Source organism: Erythranthe guttata, chromosome 10 (genome assembly GCF_056151865.1).
Source record: "Erythranthe guttata isolate IM_541 chromosome 10, IM_541, whole genome shotgun sequence".
Lineage (NCBI taxonomy): Eukaryota > Viridiplantae > Streptophyta > Magnoliopsida > Lamiales > Phrymaceae > Erythranthe > Erythranthe guttata.
Window position 1 is genome coordinate 14003272 of NC_142542.1, and position 6000 is coordinate 14009271.

Consider the following 6000-nt stretch of genomic DNA (forward strand, 5'->3'; position numbering starts at 1 on the left):
ACTATAAACATATAAATATAAATAATACTGTAAAATGATTATAAAAATTGTATAATTAATGTTTAATAAATTATTAATTGTCATGTTCACTATTATTAATATTAAAACTGTCCACTAATAACAAATGCGTATATATTTAATTTTGAAAAATATAAAAAATTATGATTTAATTTAAAAGAAAGATTGAATTTTAATTTTAAAATTTTAAAAAATTTCTCAATTATTATTTTCACTTATAAATACACATAATCCAATCTTCACAACTTTCATTTTATTTAGTTTATGTCTCAAGGTGTTAATCGTTTCATTTTTTTCTAAAATTGTTTAGTGTTTAAATTCATTTTTTTTTTTTTTTTGTAATTTTGAATTTAAAGTTAATCTCAAGTTTTTTCAAGTTTCAATTTAAGTTTTTTTTCTCTCTTGTAATTATTTGGGGCAAAAAAAAAAAAAATTGGAAAACCGATTTGGACCCGGACCCGACCTAGACCCGCCTCCCAACGAGTTGGTTTCGGGTCCCCTAAAAGTCGGACCCGGCCCGGACCCGACCCACCCCGTGGCCATGTCTATCTACGGCTGCAATTAACAACTGTTAATATTTCAATCCATAAGAGATGATGGTGGCACATTGACTTTATGTGAAGTTTTTTTTCCTGACAGTTCTACCCTTCCAATATAAAAATATAAATAGGGATGGTAAACGAGCCGAGCCGACTCGTGAGTTTGATGAACCGGCTCGAAAAAGCTCGAACCCGGACTCGAGTTTTTCGAGCTCGCGAGCTCGAGCTTTCTGATGAGCCGATTTTTAGTTGTTCATGAGCTCACGAGCCAGCTCGCGAGCCTTATTTATTATTTTTATTTTATCTTTTATTATTTTTAATATATTATTTTGTTTAAATAATGTATAATAATATAAAATATTATAGAAATAAATAAAAATAAAATATAAATATTAAAAAATATATATAATTATAATTTATTGTTTCTTTTGTAATCTTTTTTAAATAATTTTTAATAATAATTAAAAAATATTGAAAAAAAAAAGCAAATGAGCTTGGGTTAGAGCTCGAGCCAAAAAAGAACGAACTCGACGAGCTCGAGCTCGGCTCGTTCACACTCCTAAATATAAATATACAAAAGACTAAAGAAATGAAATAGGCTTATTCTCTCAAATGAAAACAATAACAAAATAAATAAAAGTACTAGTACTTCATAAAATTCGATAAAATGTAAAATGCATAAAAGTCACAAAACCATAAATAGAATTTTATAAAAAAAAAAATTAAAATAATTTATTTTATCCTGCAATTATACTTTTCTCCATTTTCTCAAAATTATTTTTTTTCTACTGTAATTAAAAGTCGAAGAGAGGAGAGATGTGGAAGAAATTTAAATGTATTTTGAGGAATTTCTCAAGTTACACAAGCTTTTGTGTATTTAGTTGGGTAAGGGTACAAATGTAATTGCACAATACTACTTAACGGTGTTAAAACATTAAGAGTTGACTGTGAAAGGCATGGGTCGTTTTATAGCATTTAATAGTACATGAGGTAAATGCGACAGTAGTACAAGGGTGCAACATGTATTTCACCCTTTCATAAAACACCCAAATATTTTTTAGGGTAAATTACACCCACACCCCTGAGGTATGCTTAAAGAACTTTAAGGTCCCTGTGGTATCTATAATTACACTCACCCCTTGAAACGTAGTTATAAACTCTAATGAGATAATGCATTGGATACGTTATTACGATAGAGTTCTAACAGACTATTGGTTTCAGGAAGTCGTGGAGACAATGAAGAGTTATGGCTAATTTAAGAAATATTGGGAGAGCCATGTCACCCCATAACTCCCCATAACTCTATGTTATCTACACCACTAGCTAAAAGTAATATTTCATTAGAACCTTATCGGAATACAATGCGTTATCCGGTTAGAGTTTCTAACTACGTTTCATGGGGTTGAGTGTAATTATCAATACCATAAGGACCTTAAAATTATTTAAGCATATCTCAGGGGTGTGGGTGTAATTTACCCTATTTTTTGTTAGATCTCATTTAGAGTTTAGCACTAATAGATTTGTTCGACCCTACACCCAAACACTGGGTGGGTCTTCTGCTGCCACGTGTCTCTTTTTTGTATTTTATAATATATTTCCCGCTAGGATTTACCTTTAGAGATTTTAGAAAAATAAAAAACTGGGACACGTGACACCGGGTGTAGGGTCGAAGGAGCTTCATTAATACAAGTATCCAAAGAACATAGGAAGATAAAAGAGGGACAGGCGGATAACATCACCTCCGACAATGACAATATCACCGTACAACTGACACGTGTCAGTCGATGCTTTGATGGACCACCAACATGTTCAGGACCATATACATCAATAGCCTGCGTATGACTCTCATTTTGTTTTTGTATGACTCTCAATCACTGCAACCAATATTCCCGCCTGTATGCATGTACCATGTGTTAAATTGTAGTTTATTTTATTTTATTTTTTTAAGAAAAATAAGATAATTATTGGTTCCAAATTTCTCCAACTCAAATCATATTATAGGTCCTAGGTACAAGCACCGGCGATCTAGGACTTTTATTAAGGTTGTTCGAAATCAGATTGGCAGTCGTGAAGCTAGCCACAAACTTGGGTACGCCCCTGATGATGAGGGCTCGGGGGCTTCGCCCTCGAATTATTTAAGTAAGTTTCATTAAAATAGCATAAATTAAAATACAATAGGCCAGTATGTATGAATCCATAGTTTATTTGAAAAAAATGATTATTTTTTGTTGAATTTTGAATTTATTATTAATTAATTGTTGAGGGTGCTTAATCGATATAAGGCATTAATTAATATATATACTTAATTCCTTGTTGCGCCAATGCATACTGAAAGATCTGTGATTTTTATTTTATTTTATTTATTTATTTATTTTACAGTCGTTGAGAATAGTTGTATAAATTGTGGAAAGAAACATTCTGAATACATGATAATTGATATACAATTTCAAATTGATCTCTCTAAAATTTTAAATGTTAAATATTCCCTAAATTAATTATAAGGGTAAATTACGAACACCCCTTGAGTAGTTCTATTTATATTAAAAAAAAAAAAAAACAAAAAGAAAACCCTTCTTTTCACATAATTACATTCACCCCTGCAATTTGTAGATTTCTGACGCTAACACTCTTTTAAAGGGGCAAATGTACTAATTTTACAAACTGCAAGTACTAGATGTGATTTTTCAAAAATAAGAGGGTTTTTTGTATAAACATTTTATCTTAGGGAGATGGTTATAATTTATCATTAATTTTTAATTAATGATACCCTATGCCTTAAATCCAACTCAGAATACACCCCGAATTAATTTTATAAGATATCAAATAACTCGTCAATGTGATGCACCAAATATTTGATCTTGATGGTGACACCTATTTAGTCCATGACAAACGATACATATCCTGAGTGTTACGTCAGTTTTCTTCCCAAATAGCCAATTGGTAGAATGAAATCTCTATCCAACAATTTTTGTAATTATTTTTCTAATTCTTTGTGCTCATTTGGAGCCATTATATACGGTGTTCTAGGTCCTGGTGTTACGTCTGGTCAATGACAAACTCTATTTGTCTCTTTCGCGGCAATTGTTGGTTATTTTACTTACACGTAAGTGCACATATCTTTTTTTTTTTGAGAACACGTAAGTGCATATATCGAACAAGTAATATAGTGGACAATTAAGTCTGAATATAATAATCCCGCAGAGAATATTAATTATCTAATCTTAGTCGATAAATTCTACCAATTATAATTAAGTTCACTCTACACAGTCGAAAGTTGAATAATTATACTAAATTAAACTAAAGCAATTTAAAAGCAAAATAAACAAGCAAGAGCACGAAAGCAAATAAACACGACGATTTATCAGATTAAACAACTCTAGGATTTTATTATTCCCCCTTTGTGATTATTAATTCCCCAATTCCTTGAATTATGCAAGTTATTAAACCAGATTACTAACATGAGATGCTAAATTAATCATAACCCGCTTCTGCGTGTATTACGATTTCTAATATTCTAGATTGAATTACTGTATTCCTACTCAATTAAATTTGGAACACAACATGAAACACAAATCTCAATAATGGCTACCTAAGAGATTAACTACATTCATATGTTAATACAACAAATGCTCTTATATCGCAGTTCTAATTGTTAAACCAATCTTCCGGTTCATGCATTCAACAGTAACAATAGAGTACATAAAGTGGTCAGTTTCATGCACTTAATAAAACAAGTAGAAGAAATAATCTGAAATTAAAATTTGCATAAAATCCTGAAAATTGGTTCATAAATCCCACACAGGGTTCAAAATAAATCATACAAATAAAGAGTTTAGATACTCATGATTAAATTACAAGCTAGGTAAAAAGAATTCATGGAAGATAAAAACTATGCTTGAATCTTCAAAGTCTTCGTTATTGCTTCTTTGCTCTCGAAATTGCGTAAAAAGAGGACCCCTAACTGTGTGCTTGAGAGATGGCCTTTTACAAAGTGGAAAAAATTGGAGAAAAAACAGTTTTCCTTGTAAGTTTTGGAAGTTCTTTACTGCGCAATCTTTCCTTTACGTTATTTCTACAATTTTGTCCACCTTTTCTTCTAAATTGCAGTTTTGACCCTCAATTTATTCAATTCTTCAATTTGCATCTAAAACACAATAAACCAAAACTTTAAGCACCAATTATCAATAAAATACACCAAAAGCTCCAATTAAAAGATATTATTAAGTGTAAAATTATACACTTAACAACAATGAATCTATTTCTCTTGGAAATATTTCAGGAAAGTATCCAGTTACATGTATTTTTTCCAGTTTGCTTCTTTAATTTGATGTGGTTTATTGATTAAGTATGCTAAAAATCCTTCTTCTCACCCTCTCATAATTTTCCTCGATGTAGAAGATGATATTAGAAGAATAGTTATTTGTTCTACTTTAGATGGTTCAACCTCCGATTAATAATAACCACTAGAGCAAATGATCTTATTGTAATGAAGAATACATATTAAACAGCTTAATATTAGATCTTGAGCCTCTTAAAAAACAACATTTTTTTGAGGGCCAAGGCGTAGGTCTTGTTGGCCTACCCCTTGGGATGGGCTAAAGGTGATAGTCGCGCGGTAGTAGCGGTGCTAGAGTGATCTCGCCACGCGGTAGTACCGCCGCGGGAGGGATCCCGCCACGAGGTTGAGATCGCCGGGAGTGGTCCTGCCGTGGGAGCGCGGTCAAGTGATGTAGCTGGAGCATTCGTCATGTGGCGCGCTATAATACTTAAGTACTCTTAAACCTGCGAGATAATAAGCACACATAAATTACAGAAAACTCAAGCGATGAATAGCATGTACCTTCAATATATGAGCTTCATGGGTTATTTAAAGTTTAGTTAGTAGAATATTTATTAAATAACGTTTGCTTACCTATATCGGATTAGACCGGATGAGATTGGGTTAGTTCCCTATAGGTTAACTATAATTAATTAATAATATGTTTGGTTCTTTAGATTTCATGTTGTATTAAATTTGTCGGATGTTATCATTATATGTGAATTGTCTATAAAGTCTTTTATTTTAAAAAATTAAGTTATTGTTGTAAGGATAAAATTGTAATTTTTCGTATAGTCACCCATACAAAATTAATCGCAAAGGGGAAGGGTGTTACTAATTTCATGACATAGTAGCACTTAATTGCAAGCTTCAACTTTAGTAGTAGACTTAAGTAATGTTGTATCTTATCAACCAAACATCTTACTAGCTCTTATACTTTAGTAGTAGATTTAATATTATTTTTTATAATTATACGACTTATAATTAAAATTTTAATAATAAAAAATATATTAACTAAACAAATTTCATGTATACTTAAATTAGTAGTATATTTTAAATTTTTAATTACTTTCCACCCCAAAATAGTGTTTTCCTTTACTTGCTAACGGATATGTACGCGATGAC